The sequence below is a fragment of the Microtus pennsylvanicus genome, chromosome 4, assembly GCF_037038515.1.
Source record: "Microtus pennsylvanicus isolate mMicPen1 chromosome 4, mMicPen1.hap1, whole genome shotgun sequence".
NCBI classification, from domain to species: Eukaryota; Metazoa; Chordata; class Mammalia; order Rodentia; family Cricetidae; genus Microtus; species Microtus pennsylvanicus.
The window spans coordinates 86,469,066-86,485,291 of NC_134582.1; the positions used below are offsets into that span (position 1 = coordinate 86,469,066).

Consider the following 16,226-nt stretch of genomic DNA (forward strand, 5'->3'; position numbering starts at 1 on the left):
ATCCTTGGCAAGGTGTCTAATCAAAAGCTCCAGCAACCGCCTCCCCGAGTTCACCACTTCCCATGGCATCTTCCCTGTGCCCCATGCTCACTGAGCACTTCTGAACCGGAAGCAAATAATCTAATACATAGGGGAAAGGACTGTAGGCTCAGCAGCCTTTAAGTCCGGCTGCAGTGCGGTGCATGCATCCCTGGGCAAATGTGTTACATGCTCAGCCATGTCAGAAATTAGACTTCCTGCAGCTGTGGGAAAGTCATCCTTTCTGTGGCCGTGACATGAAACGTCTCCTCCCTACGGTTGGTTGCATATTCTGGGTTCTGTAGTAATATGAATCGTAAGACGGGAAACATGAACATGTGAAATAGACTGTATTGTTGCTCCAGAGAATGAGGGATGCGAGTGACTTAATCGGACACACAGTTCATGAAACACTTAATTGATAGCGGCAGCCTGGTAATTGGGCTTTAGTGGGAGCAGTTTGTATAAGGGAATCTAATTTCTGTTACGCTTACACAGATACAGCACATTTATTGCTGTGCTCTGGTTTATTTGCTGGATATGCAGTTAGAGTATGTGCATATTTTTTCTTACTTCCCCCGATATGTATCATACACATGTGCATGTATTGTATCTCACATATGATACAAAAATGGCCCAAGTTCCATGTCTAAGAATTGGGCTTTCCTGTTAGTAACCAATTGGGTACAAAGGGTTTCTATTCTTAGTGTTTCTTTTCTCTCTCTGTTCAGGATGTGCTCTTCTTTTCCTTCAATGTTGGGGGCTCAAGCCTGGGTCTTACATATGTGTCTTACCATGCAGTGACACCCCCAGCCTTTGGGGAGGGTCTGGAAACAGCTTGCTCTGGTCCCTATTGCTCGATCTCCATGCTCAGATCTCTTTAAAACCTCCCCACTGCCTGTTGATAATAGATAAGCCGTGACTTATCTATTTGATTTTTAGAGGGTTGCAGCCTTTTGAGGTAGGGAGAGTCTCAATCTAGCCCGGGCTGACTTAAAACTCACTATGTGGTCCAGACTGACCCTGAACCCACAGTCATCCTCCTCCCTCTTTAGCTCCTGGAGTATTCAGATTACTGATGTGAGCCACCACCCCTGCCTCATTTCCATTTGGGTTTTAATATTCAACCTCTGAATGAAGCCTGGGTCAGCCCTAGGTTTTTACAAACTACCCTTCTTATGGTAGGGACTGGGGGAGCCATGTCCTTCTCTCTCTCCCTTCTTGGTCACCTGCTTATCTCAACACCTGCTTTCCCTTATACAGTGTTCCTTTCTTCCTTACCTGGCAGGGGAGATGCCATGATCAAGGAAATGGCAGTCAGCGTTAATTAAGGTTTTGCATACTCTACCGTGTGATCATTGGCAGTTGCTGCTTGAAAATTTGTAACTGGTTCAAAGTGGGTACTGGGATGAATGGGTGGCACTGTATCCCATGTTGAGCCACCCTCAGGCAAGGGGTGGGGAGGAGAATGGCAGGAGCCTTAGGATTTTAGGTAGGATTAGTGCCCCGAATTTAGCAGAAGGATAATATTCAGAACTGCCTGTAGGGGCACATGGCTCTGGGGTGGTCCCAACGCCTCAAGCATAGAAGGACTGCTGTAGTAAGGCTGCCTCTCCTCAGAGAGGTTGGATTCTGGGGAGCAGACCCTCAGCAGAAGCGGTCAGTGCATCCCCGGGCAGCTGTGATTCTTTTGGGCTCTTCTCTGTCCCGAGAGTGGTCCTTAAGACCGTGCGGCTGGCCAGGATGTATCATTATCTCGGAAGTAGTGCATCAACCACATCACACCACATCCACGTCGCTTCTAATTTGTAAGTGAGTAATGCAGCACGCTCAGGCAGGCGCTGTCTGGAACATGAACCCGGTCGGCGATTTCTAAGTCCTTCCATCCTCCTGGCAGGCTTTGACATGCTCTGAAACAGGCTTTTTCAAAGGAGGGAGAGCGCGGCTTTCCGTGTTTACCCATTCAGAACAGCCATTGCTGCCTGATGCCAAGTGAAGGATTTGATGCTTTGCTTTAAAAATTACAAAGTTTAAAAGTAGGTTTTTTTTCTTTTTTTTAAGAGGCAAAACAATGAGTGAAGTGTGTTCCTAGGGAAACAATGGGATGTTTCAGGACTGTTAATGGCATGGGAGGTTGGGAGAGATGGAGAGGAATTAGGAATCAGACTTCTGGGGCTTAAGGAGGCCCCTTTAGGGAAAGGGCAGGGGAGCAATCCTAGGTAAACTTCACTTTCCCTGTTAGTCTGCAAAGGACAGAGGGTGCCCATCCATCCACTGGGGCCCAAACAGAGACGTGGGAGGCCCGTTGTTCATTGCCAAAGCTGAGCACACACAAGGCATTTTGCTATGGGGGTAGTAGTGCCTTAACTCCCTTGGCATAGACTGGGGAAAACTGAACAATTTGAGGACGCTGGAATGCAGAAGGATTGGCCACTTGCTGGCTAGATTCCACCTGCAAACACAAAACCAAACAACGTTCTGCTGGCATTTTCCTTGAGTTGCAGATAGGTAGGTATTAAGCCAGTTCTCTGGCTTCATCCTGTTCTAAGGTTAGAATGGGAACGGGGTGGGGGAATGGAGAATTGGGTGATGGCTATTGGCTATACTGTTGGAAGACTAGGGTTAAACCGGAAACACCAGGGAATCCTGCCCCACCTCCCATCCTGTGTCCTGCGGCACATGTCTTTCTTACTGTTAGTGTCATGATGCTTCTGGGTTAGTCATTTGCTCCCTGATCCTCCTCCTTATGGCGGACTATTCACATTCTGCTTACATATTAAGGTGGAGGGGTGTTTGGCCCTCTTTCACCTCCCAGAGTAATCACACAAACAAGCAAATTTTTTTTTTTTGCTTTAATCTTATCTCATTTGGCTTAGATTTTCAGCTTCCAAATTGTATGGAGATTCTAAAGAAAGGCAAATACAGGGGCCGGTAGACCCCAAGACGGGTCATCTATAAGAATCAAAAGCTATGACTTCAGTCTGCAGGTCTCACCTCAGCCCTCGGAACGACAGCTGCCATTTCACTCTGATTGGCGTGTGCATCCAGGCTCGATGGAAGCTGTTTCCTGATTCATAGCTTAGAGGTGATTAAGCTCGTGAAGCACTTCAAGGCCATTACTCTCATTCATTTATTCCAGACAAACATTTGTTGTTGAATGAATGGTGACTTTGATTTAAAAACACCACCCAAGCATAAAACGCTTGGCAGCTTGCAGATAGCAATTTTTTGATTTGCACTCCTAAAGGAACTTCATTAGCAAACTCTCGTGAATCTTGAAACCTCTAGGAGAATAATCCCTGCCTTTGTTGGAGTTTTAAATTTAGAATAATCAGACAATAGTGAGACATTCTGTTCAAAGCCTTCCTTTTAGGCTACCCATTTATTATACCCACTCTTAAGAGAGATGGATTTGACTTGGGAGGAACATTCACTCAGGGGTTTTTAGCATAGCTAATACCAGGGAGAAATTTTCTAAAAGTTGTGTCTGCTGCTCAATATTACCAGACAGGCAACTTTGAATTATCTGTGCTAATGTGGCGTAATCAGTGGTGTGTATACTCGAGGATCGTTTCCTTTGGCTTTGGGGAGCACTGTATGATGATGCTTTGGGTTCTTTTGCTTGGTTTTGCTTAAATTGCATTGCATTCTTGGTGGGCACAGTGCACATAGACAGAAAGTAGACAGGATAGGAAGAGTCAGCTGACATTCTAAGATTTGTTGCCGATGACACACAACATAAGACACCTTAAGGCTACTCATTATTTATGTATGTACGTTGTTAGTATGTGTGCATATGCATGCATGTATGTGTGCATACGTGTGGAGGCCAACTTCAGGTAGCATTCCTCAGGACACCATCCATGTCATTTTTTGAGACAGTGCCTGTCTGTGGTGTGGAAAGTTGTTGATCAGTCTATGCTGGCTAGCCTTCAAGCCATCCCAATGTTGGGGTTATAAGGGCACCATCCCTCTTGGATCTAAAATCATTTTTCAAGCATAGGTTCTAGAGATGGAACACAGAGTCTCATGCTTGCAATGTAAATATTTTACAAGCTGACCTCTCTCTCTCTCCCTCCAGCCCTATTAACCAAGACTGGTAGGAAATAAGAATGACAAATTCACTACAACTTTATAATAATGAAGACCAAGTCATACCATTACATCCAAGATAATCCGTATATGACATATTATTCATTTTAAAGGTTATTTTGCTTTTGAGACGGGTCTTAGTACACATCTCCAAGTGCCCTTAAACTCTCAGCTGTCCTCCTGCCTCAGCTTTCCGAGTGCTGGGATTACAGGCACATGTTCCCACACTCCACTAACATCTCCTAAATGCAAATCTGCTTATTTACCACTCCTGTGACATTTAACAATGAACACTATCTGTTTAGTGATTCTCCAAAATGTGTCTCCTGTGGAAAGTCATGGGGGAAGAGAGGGGCTGGTATCTGGACATACCAATATTTCTAAATAAAGCCATCTTTCATTGTGATGTTCGTTTCTGTTTATTATTAAAACACACCTGCTGTCCTTTATCAATTGAGCTTCTCTCTCTCTCTCTCTGTGTGTGTGTGTGTGTGTGTGTGCTCGCACATGTGTGCACATGTGTATATGTATGTAGAAGCCAAAGACAAACCTCCGGTGTTGTTCCTCAGGAGCTGTACAACTTGATTTTTGAGACAAGGTCTCTCATTGGTGCCTGGGGCTTGCTGACTAGGCCAACCTGGTTGGCAGTGAGCCCTCAGGATCCACCCTTTCCTGCTACTCCAGCCTGTGTGCTACCATGCTCAGCTTTTTATGGGTGATGGAGAGCAAACTCAGGGTCTCACGATTGTCTACCAAGCACATTCCCAGTCGAGCTAGCTCTCCAGACCCTCAGCTTGTTTCTAACATAACAGGGCCCTGGGAGCTTCAAATAGGAGTGTTTCTGAATGTTGAGTCTCCTGAGTGTTAGAGCATATTTCTGCACCAGCTAACCTTGAGGGCCTTTCGCTCCTGCCTCGCTCCATCCTCCCCTATGGGCCCTCCTGCTGAGTGGTTGGTGAAATTGCCTGCTTAGAGCCTTGATAGGCCCTGATGACTGACTGTTAAAAGCTAGGGAAGTGTGGCCGTGTAAATGTGTCACCGACCTTTGGCTTTGTGTTTGGATCAGTCTTGTTAGGTGGGTGAACACTTCGGAATCTCTGGCCTCTGGTTGGGCATGGGTGCATAGTGACTCGATCATTGCTGTCTCCTGCACTGCCCAGCAGTCATCTGCTCATCAAAGCTTTGTCTGCTGCCCGCGCCCCCCACGGTAGCTGTTCCTATGTCACAGCTCTACCACAGCCATGCTGACACATCTAGCTATCTTCTCCTTGTCGGCTGGACGGAGAACAAGGGGCTGTGTGTGTGGCTCTGGAGTAGAGGCCAGTTTCTCTGCAGGACAACCTTGCAGCCAAATATTGGTGTTCAGTCAAGCTTGCCCCACCTTGTTTGTGAACAGATACTCTCTTGGGGCACCATTTTGCTGCCCTTTCAGGAAGCCATTGGCTTTGTTTAGCCCTCAACTGTTGTCCTATTTAAAGTCCTAGTTAAATCTACTCTGTAACAAGGGAGGGGAAACCAATGTCTGAGTGTCTAGATGAGAACAGGGCTGGCCATGCGTGCTTGCTTTGTTTTATTAGAGTATTTTATTTTGAGACAGGATCTCTTGGCTAGTCTGTGTAGCCAAAGATGATCTTGAACTTCCCAATGCTGGGATTCTTGCCATGTGCTGTCTTATACAGTTTATATGGTACTGGAGCTGGAACTTGGAGTTTCCTGAATGCTACATGAGTCCTTAGGACCATGGATGTACTCTCATTTATATAATTGAACCCAGCTCGATGCTAACCTTCTTGGCCCGTGTCAGTGTCTCATTTTATAGCTAATGAACCCGAGAATCAAACCAGCAAGCAGCTACCTCCCTTAAAAGGACTCATGTATTTATTCTGAATATTTGAATTTTCCATTCTGAGGAACAGGATGGGGGGTATTGCAAGAAGAAGCTCAAGAGAGAAAGGAGAAAAGGGAAGGAGAGAAGCAAATAAGGGAGAGGAGAGGAGGAAGGGAGAATCTTGAAAGGCAATGACAGCATCTCACTATGGAGTTCCAGGTAGCCTGAGCCATTGGAAGGCTGTGGTCTTGTAAATATGCAACCGTGGCCCCCAGTTTCTCTAACTTGAAATGAGCTCCAGGGCATGCGTTAACGGTTCTTCCGAGCTCAACTGTTTCTATGCAGTCCTAGGCTGCTCGATTCTACTTCCAGCACAGCTCAGGACTCAGCAGCTTCTGTTTGCCATCCCTGGCCAGAGATGTGCACCTCCCCACTTAATCAAATAGCACTCATATGGCCCTCTTCACAATGCTACTGGTAGCATTCGGGGACATGCTTCCCCTTGTGTTGAACGGTTCTGTGCAGCTTGTTGCGGACTTACAGTGTTCTCCAAGGTATCAGACATTCTTTAAGCATTTCAGATAATGTTTTCCTGGATGGGCATTGCTGCCACAATGATGCCTGGGAAAAGGGGGTGATCTGCACATACTTGGCAAGTCTTAGGAGAGTGTGATGTTTAAGTATGTCTTTCTCCTTGGACACACACATAGCTGACATTCTTTCTTGCAAGGCCTAAGGGAATTTTCTTCCTTCCACTTGGAGGTGCTTGTAGGCTCCAATTTGCTCCCCTTGACTCTAGCAGAGAAGAACACAAGCTCCATGCCTGTCAGGCTGCTGCCAGAGTGGTTGTTCTTCTGTAGGTAAGACTGGGGTAGGAGGTGGGGTGTCATAGAGCCAACGGATTTGCCACACAGCCCCTGAAGATGAGTGAAGGCAGCCAGCCATTCAGGGAGAGGGCAGCGATGTTACTGAGATTTGACTGGGTGGCCCAGCTTGTTCAGACAGCTCCCTTACAAAAGCTTTTGGGTGAGCGGGGCGAGCCAGTTGAAAGCCAAGCCCTTACTGAAGAATGCTTAGACCTGTATTACCTTTACAAAGCGATCTCTTGTTACAAAGGTTGCTGGTGGATTTGATGCAGCCTCCAAATGCTGCTTTGGGTAGGAAATGGGTTCCGTCCTCATTTCCCTTGAGATTAGATGAGGAGGGAGGAGGACTCATTAAGCACATCAATAAGCTCCCCAAATTCTCCCCAAAAGACAGTCTAGTCACTGTATAAAAAGTCAAACATACTTGAACATCACATTAGACATCAAAGGCGCTTGTCAATAGATGTTTGTAGTCGCAGAAAGTAGGTTTATTTAAATAGGATCTTCACACGCCACTGTCACAAGGCTCCTATTCCGTACAGTGATTTTAATGTCGCTGACCATGAAAGCTAAAGTCACCTAAAGTCACAGACCCTCCTTCCTCAACATGGCTGCGTACACTAGTAACAGACACTAGATCTCAGGTAAGGTGGCTTTCATTTCTTCCTCTTCTCCCCCTCCCCGTACCCGTGCCCCTTCTTCTTCCTCTTCCTCTTCCCCTTATCCTTCTTCTTCTTCTTCTTCCCCTTCCCCTTTTTCTTCTTCTTCTTCTTCTTCTTCTTCTTCTTCTTCTTCTTCTTCTTCTTCTTCTTCTTCTTCTTCTTCTTCTTTTGCTTTCATTTCTTTTAAGACCAGGTATCATGTATCCCAGGCTGGCCCCTAACTCACTATATAGTCATGGATGATCTTGATTTTCTCATCCTCCTGCTTCCACCTCCCAGGTGCTGGGAAACTAGGCAGGTGCATCCCTGTGGCTGGTTCGAGTGGTGCTGGGGATTAAACCCAGAGCTTTGTATAAACTAGGTGAGCACTCTGCCAAATGAATTAAATCCTCTGCCCCAGGGTGGCTTTTAAAAAAAAATCACAGTTTTAATAAAAAAATAAACAAGGCAATTAAAGCGTTCCCTCACCAGGAAGGAAGGGCTCACCAGATAATGCCTGCCTGGCCACCAGCTCACAAGCCCATGAAGTGTGAACAAAATAAAGACTTGTGGTCCAGCAAAATTGCTCAGCAGGTGAGGATGTTTTTTGCCAAGACTGGCTACCGAAGTTCGGTTCCAGAAACCCATGTGGTAGAAGGAGAGAACCAACTGCTATAAACTCTCCTCTGAACTCCGCTTATAGGCACACAAGCTAAAGCAATTAATTAGTTAATTCGTGAATTTTAAGCAACAACAAAAATAAGGCTTTTTCTTAACACGATACAACATGAGAGCCCACATAGAAGCAACGCCATTGGTAACTGGTGGGAATCCCAAGCAGGCAACGTAAAAGCATTTGATAATATAACTTACTTTCCTTATTTTCTCTCAATACTCAGTTTTCCAGAAACATCCGTTCCTGCAAAATTCTTAACTACTCATTTCTTCTCTTGCCACATACCCTTCAGGCATTTCTCTGCTAGATTGGGGCACCCAGTCAAAAGAGACCAGGGTAGAGGAAGGGACTCAAACCCTAGGGAAGACCGTTTACCATACGGCAGTGTAGACAGAGAGTGGGAAGGAACGTACGTTCAGTGATGGAAAAGATACTGGTCAGTGCTGACCATGCTTCCCGGCTGGGGCCCTGACGGGAGTCGAACACTTCTGTTAAGAGAGGTTTGGTGACTTGTGACCATCAGTCCATCTTGCCTCCCTAAGCTTTTTACCCATTACTTCCACACTCAGACCCAGCCAGGTCCATGACATACCTGTAAGTAGCCTACCTGGGATCGCTCTTAAAAGCTGCATCAAAGGAGCCTTACGTCCTGACCTTGGTCTTGTGCAGAAGGAAAATTTCCTCACGAAGCCTATGCCCAGCAAAATGTAATTACAAGGTCTTTAATTTTTGCTTTTCTAAAATAAAGGCTGAAGTGTTTTTCTCATTTAGTTTGGCTCACTGTTCGGCTTCTCTCTAACAATGGGAACATAAAGACTGCTTCAAGTGTTCATCGTTCTGGTATATTTACATTTTATTTAGTTTCCCATTCCCAGTGGGAAGTCTTGGTCCTAGAACTTCATTCATCTTAGCAATTTTTTGATTTTTATTCCTTTCATTTGTTTATTTTTGGGATGTTGTTTGGAGGCATTGAAGTAGCATCCCATATACCCCAGGTTGAGCTGGAACTTGTGACATAAGTTAAGATGTCATTAAAGTTCTGATCTCCCCGCCTCTGCCTTCTGTGTGCTGGGGTTCCATGGCCACACCATCCTTCTGGGCTTATTAGAATATTCGTTGGCACCACCTTAGGAATTGAATGGCTGAGAAATAAAGCTACATGTTACCGTCAAAGTTTTCCCTCTCACTTCAATCCAAGTCATTAGCTAATGTCACTTTCCAAAGTGGGAAAATAAACCTACCCCAGCAAGTCACTCATTCGTTACTGGTGAATGAAATGTAAACTCACTAATGTGAGGGGGGAAGAAAAGGAGAGTATGTATTTAAAACTTCCCCTCTGCAAAACAAATACACGGGCTTCAGATGGCACCCGTCTTCCTGATTCTAAAATGACTGGTCAGTTTGGAAACATATGGGACTCACTGCTGGCAGGAAAGTAGATTGATGGATTCATTTTGGAAACCAGTCTGATGTTATTGTGCAAAAGTGTATATTCATATATTCCTGGGCTGAACCCCAGGACATGTGTGCTTATGCGTATTGCCTCTAATAGACACAGCATGTTTCTAGCAAGGGAAAAAATGGAAGCTGGAAAAACGTGGAAGTCCATCAATAGAAGGGAAATATATATACACACATATATTTTCACACTGCAAAACTGTTAAAAGAAAAACTGACATGAGTTAAATTTAACAAAGTTTACTTACGCAAGGAAAAAAGGTTCTAGAACTGGGCAGCATTCCAGAACAAAGAGGGTTTGGAACGCTCCACCCCACCACACTTACAGGTTCTATTTATAGCCGAAGAAAAGGAAATGACATACGGACAGGACTTGATTGGCCACAGTTGCCATTGGACTTCGGTAGACATGGTCTGATCAGTTGGCAGCCTGTGATTGGCTAAAACCTTGACACTTGTGATTGGTTGAGACTTAGTTGCTTGGTTCTATTCCTATACTCTATGCTGAGATGATATTATAACTTGTTTATACGCCAAGTTAGGACATAGTTGTACCATGTGCAAAGACTGTGTTGGGCCAGATTTTACCACCCGGGTACAAAGCCAATTTTAAGCCAAAATGATTCGGTTTAGCAACACAGTGGAATGTTATATCGTGGAAACAACTCAAGTCACCTAAAACAAACTTGGTCAGTCTTAGCAAAAAACACTGTGGGGCTCTAGTTCCCAGAGACTGTATGCAGCATGACAGAATTACTTAATGTGTTTTGTAATCCAAGAGTGTCCCTCAGTTGGTGGAGTTCTTGCCTAACAGGCATGAAGCCCTGGGTTCAATCCCCAGCATCAGATAATCCAGATGTTCTGGGGTGCTTCCATCCTCTCAGCACTCAGGATGTAGAAGCAGGAGCATGACAATGGCAAGGATGGGGATGTTCATCTCGAAAGCTAGGGGTCAGTCTGGGCTATATGAGAACCTTCTTTAATTTTAAAAAAAAAAAAAACCTTTTAAACCACACATTTTAGGGAACAATGAATAAAAAGCAAAGGGCAATAGTTTACTTTGGGAGAGAAGCAATAGGATACTTTAGGGAAGAAGCAAAATGTGGGATATTCCCACCATCAGGGTGGTCAGGGACCTGGCAGTCTCGGGTGCTGGGCTTCAAAAGTATACTGCTTCAAATTTTGTGCAGTGCAAATATTTTTAAAGCTATAGCATGGGTCAGAGTTCTCCCTTTTTGCTCCCACTTTCTGCCCATTACATGTGATAATCCCTTTCCTTTTGCATGTGTGTATGTGCATACATGTATGTACATGTATACATGTTTGGGTACATATGTGTGCATGTGTCTGTGGAGGATAGAGATTAACCCCCAAGGTTTTTCTCCAAAAGTTATCAACCTTGTTTTTTGAGAAAGTAGCCATTAGTGCAGCGGTAGCCAACTAGGGAAGGCTGCTTGGCTACCAAGCCCCAAGGAGCTGCTGGCCTCCACTTCTCCTGTTGGGATTATAATCATGCACCATACATGGCTTCTTTAAAAATGTGGTCTCTGAGGGTGTAACTTAAGTCCTCCTGCAATTGTGCAGCAACCGAGCTTGCCCTCTTCGTTTCTGTTCAGAGATCACACTGAAGTGGTTGGAGGCTGTGGCTCCTCGGTGATGTCTCCAGGTTCATTGCTGGGAAGAGGTCACTAGGAGAGGCTGACATCAGGAGCTCAGTGAAATGGGTCGCATAGGGCAGCAGTGTTGCCTCCATTCCCGCTGAAAAGCCTAGAAAATCTTGCAACATGGATGAAAGAAAATTTCCCAGAACAGGTTCTGTGACCTCTCAGAAGATCTGTATTTATTGTCCCAACAGTGACTAAGGCATCTGTGGTGGGTCATTTGCCAAAGACGTGATTATGAAAAGATTTTTCCTTGGCAGACCACTGTTCTTTTTTTGAGCAACATGTGGCCTTTGAAACGAGTGAGGCAGGAGTTGGCCTCTGTGCGGTGATGTTACAGGTACCCCGGCAATAGTCAGCCTCCACGCTTCAGTCTTGGGAAGCTCAAGGTGGGTATGTGAGAACTCAGGGCACGTAGGAAGGAAAGTTACAATAAACAGGAGATGGAGCCAGAGCGGGGGATGCTGCCTGCCTGAAACGTGGACCAGTGTCTGAAGGGAGGCCAGCTTGGATTGGCTTCCCACATTCACCCTGCAAGCTAGCTCACAGGGTATGCAGTGCCCTCTTCTGGCTTCTGCAGGCATCAGGCACACACACACTGCACATACATACATGCAGGCCAAACACTCAGACACAAAATAAAAATCAATAAATCTCTAAAGGAAAAGAAAGAATTTTGATCAGAAAGCTTTGATTCAGCCTGGTCCTGAGGGCTCCTGAGAACAGTCTTGGATTTCCCTGAAATATCAGAGTCAAGACCTATTTGTTTATCTAATCCTTTTTATTAAAAAACCCTTTTATCTTAAAAATTATAGTGGTGTGTGTGTGTGTGTGTGTGTGTGTGTGTGTGTGTGTGTGTGTGTGTGATTTATCTTTTTGCTGACTTCAGATTGTGTTAATTAGGGCCATGAAACCGCATAACCACCAGTCTTGTTTTTCTGTTCGCAGGTCCGGGCCTCTTACACTGACTTTCTCTACTGCCACTCTTTCTACTCAAGCAAACTCTTCAAGGAAAGATCTGCTGAGAAGGGAGCGGCCGCCTGTGGCTTTGCACTGTGATGAAAGCAAATGGTACAGGTGAGTGAGGCTAAAGTCTGTGGCCAGAGTCATGGTCATTTAGCCTTGAAATCCCAAGATGCAAGTTGAGTGTGTATCAGCAGCTCTTCATGAAGATCCATACGTGCGCACACACACAAGTGCACGCAAACACAGGCACACACATACATACACTTGCACACACACAGGAATAATATATCTACATATCTATGAATTATTCTTTCTATGAAAGCGAATTGTTACTTTTCTGCACATATATGTAACAGTGTGGTGTCTAGGCATGTGTGTAGGCATGCTCACACACAAGTGCAGTGAACATGTTTGTGTGCATAGAGAGCTCAGGACTTGACGTTGGAAGTCTCCCGCAATCACTCTCCACCTTATGTATTCATGCACTGTCTCTCAACTGAATCCAGAGCTAATATGACTAGCGCAGCCGGCCAGCTTGCTCAGAGGAAGCTCTGTCTCTCCCTTCCATTGGAATCACAAGTGGGTTACCATTCCCACCTGCCTTCTGTGTAGGTCAGGGGATCTGAACTCCGATTCTTTATCCTTGCACAAAAAGTGATTTAGCTACTGAGCCATCTGCTCTGTTAAGCCCCTTTTGTTTTTCTTACTTTTTTAGGAGAAAAAATAATTTTTATTTAGTTTGAAGTGACTCATAAGATATGTGGCAAGACAATGATGAGTAAGGGCCAACTCTGGTGGTGACATTCAGCTGTAGAGACAACTGTCAGAGAGTAGTACAATATAATATACGTCATCCAATATTTGTTCCTTGTGACAGTCAACATCATTCAGTGGCAATATCGTTTTTACAATATAACTTTCCCTGGTTATATAATTTTCCAGCAAGCAGAAACATTGATATTTCATTGTCTTGATTCTCTTCAGCTGGAATTGGATTGTTTCTATACTTTTTAACTTTCATGCAATCAGAAAGTTCTTGTAATGTAGCATTTACATTACAATGTAGCCCACTGTTAATGGCTTCCTCTGGAGAATTGCCTATTGGTGAACTACTGAATAGAAGAACTTTCAGGTTTGAAGAGTTTCAGTACATGTTTCTAAACTACTTTCCAGTCACACGGTAGTAGGTTCTACGTCCAAAAGAGACATACAAGAGGATCTCTGCCCTCAAAATTCCAGATGGCAAGAGCTCTGGAAGCAGAAAGGGTGCTTGCCAATTGATGATGGAAAATGACCAGTGTGTGTCCGTGTGTGGTGTGTGAGGGCACGTATGTGCGCGCAGAGGAGGGGGGCATCACTTGCAGATCATGTTGCTTTCTAGAACTCGCATTCTGCAGACAGAAGCACACTCAAAACTTGCCAGCTTTGGACATTTGAGAAATAATACTAAATCACGGAGGACTGTAAGAGCCCCGGGGAACTGTGAGATCTTTCTTCCCAGCCAAGTATTTTTAGACAATTGTGAAATCACGGAATAGCCAGCATTTTCCGGAGAAAAGTGAAGTTTTTCAATGCTTACAAACTATGCGGAGATAGTTCATAAACAGCCTTCAGGCCAAGCAATCTGAAGATGGACTTCTCATTCCTAGGAATGTGTATGCGTCTATGACTATCTAGCATGCGTGTATCAGGAAGGTGGTTGCCTTATAGGACACAGAGGCTTCTGATCCCGAGGTCTGTTACTGGGGTTCAGAGAACAGCCCTGCTCTTTTCCTCCGGGATGCTGTTTTAAGTTCACATTTGAAAAATGTAGAGAAAATCGTGCCCATTGCATGAGGTGATGCTCATGTGACTGTATGTATGTGACAAGCTTATTCTCTCTAAAGTCTCGTGTTGAGGGAGGGTGTGTTGATACTAGAAAAGGATGGATGGCGGGTCAAGTCTGCTGGCGCACCCCATGATTCCAGCACACAGTGGTAAGAGGATCAGGAATTCAAGGTCTGGTTGCATCACATGAGACCATATCTCAAGAAAGCAGAAACAACAGCAGCCCCCGCCCCCTGCAGAAAATGGGGGCTGTAGAGGTTGTCTCAGCAGTTAAGAGTGCTTGTCCCACCATCATGGGGAACCAGTGTTCAGATCTCAAAATTTGTATAATAAACCAGGCATTCTAGAAAATGAGTTCTGAGGAGTTGAGACAGGATTCCAGCCTAGTCAAGATGCAAAGCCCAGGTTCAGGGAGAGACCCTGCCTGAAAGGAATGGGTGGAAAGTGACAGAAGACACCCGACACCCTCTGCTGGCGACTGTGGGTACATACCCACATTTCCCTGCACACACATATGTACTTACACAGAAACACATACTAACAAACAAATAAGTCCTTTAACAGAGAAAATGATCGTGATAGGAGATAGAAGTAAACAAGAATAACATATGGTGCTGACCATTGTGGAACACTGATTTATGAAATTATTCTTCCATTCTCCCTCTTCTTCCTCTGGTTCATCCTTTGGTGTCTGGAGGAACTACATGGGTTTATTAGCATATACCAAGTCACTACTGTCCAGGAGAGACTCCACTGAATATCTTCAAGGAAAAGACCCATCTTCTTCTGCAGGGTTTAAAATTAATAGCCCACCTACTGGCTAGGACACCCAAGTTGCCTTGGGCTTAGTCATGTGTAATGGATTCTCATTTCTACCCAGGCTGCCTCGCCATGGTATAGAGAGCGCCTCTCTCTAAGAAGGCTTCAGGTCTTTTGTGAGTCACAGGCAGAGTCCCTAACCTTCTGGAGCCATGGGTGAACTGATCCATTTGACTCTTGTCCTTCTCCTCTCACTAACCAAGCCTCATCTCATAAACTCAATGAGTGAAACGGTGGGGGAAGAATTTTCTCCCCCTTAGTTCTTGTCATTATGTGCTCCAGCCTACAGATGCAAAAGGAAAAGCTAGACAAGGTAGAAAGGTGGTTCAATAGCTGAGCACTGCCTGTTCCTCAGAGGACCTGAGTTCAACTCCCAGCACCCTCATGGTGGCTCAGGATAGAATATAACTCCAATTCCAGGAGATCTGGAACCCTCTTCTGGCTTCCTCAGACACTGCACACACTTGCTACACAGAGATACACATTTGAGCAAAACACCTATACACATAACGTGAAAATATATAAAACCTAAAGGAAAAAAAAGGAAAGCTGGGTTCTGAGCCGCTCCACCCCGTAGCCACATATTAAGACGGAAAAGTGGGAGGAAAGAGGGCCAAAAGTGATTTTTCATCAAATGAGACAAAGACAGAGCCATGTTGTATTAAGAGCGGCGGGCTACGTTCCTGGCACCCGGCTGCCCACATGGCTAGCTTATGCCCCAAAATAATTACATGGAAACTGTATTCTTTTAAACACTGTCTGGCCCATTAGTTTTAGTTTCTTATTGGCTAGCTCTTACATATTGATCTAATCCATTTTTAATAATCTGTGTAGCTCCACGAGCTGGCTTACCAGGAAAGATCTTAACCTGCATCTGTCTGGAGTGGGAGAATCATGGCGACTCCTTGACTCAGCTTCTTTCTCCCAGCATTCTGTTTTGTTTACTCCGCCTACCTAATTTTATGTCCTATTAAAGGGCCAAGGCAGTCTCTTTATTTAACCAATGAAATTATTACAAAACAGAAGACTCTCCCCCATCAGAGCCACTTGGATGGCTTCAGCCACTGCCTTTCACTGGGTTTTCTACAGCTGGTTTGTGTGTCTTGGTATTGTATTCACCAGGGCCTTAATTTCCAGTCTCATTCTGCCAGCTTTGCACTTAGCAGAAAGGAACATCTGAATTCCTAATTAAGGCATTTTCATTTTGCTGAAGACTGCCTCTTGAATGTCATGAGTGAATCTCTCATAGGTAATGGTGAAGATGCATAAGGAAACAAATCATGTATTTTAGGCAAATATGTATATTGGTTAAAAGGAATTAAAGCCTTGTTCATGGGAGTGAGGACCAAAAAATAAGATGTGTTGACAAATACA

General features: G+C 44.8%; 1 protein-coding gene across 2 annotated transcripts in view; it reads left to right on the forward strand.

Moving 5' to 3' along the window:
- Positions 1 to 16,226, forward strand: part of Atxn1 (ataxin 1) — a 382,307-nt gene that overhangs the window by 145,298 nt on the left and 220,783 nt on the right. For both annotated transcript variants that reach the window (XM_075969766.1, XM_075969767.1), the window contains exon 4: positions 12,189 to 12,317. The gene's annotated coding sequence lies outside the window, so the exon portion shown is untranslated. The remainder of the gene's footprint in view (positions 1 to 12,188; positions 12,318 to 16,226) is intronic.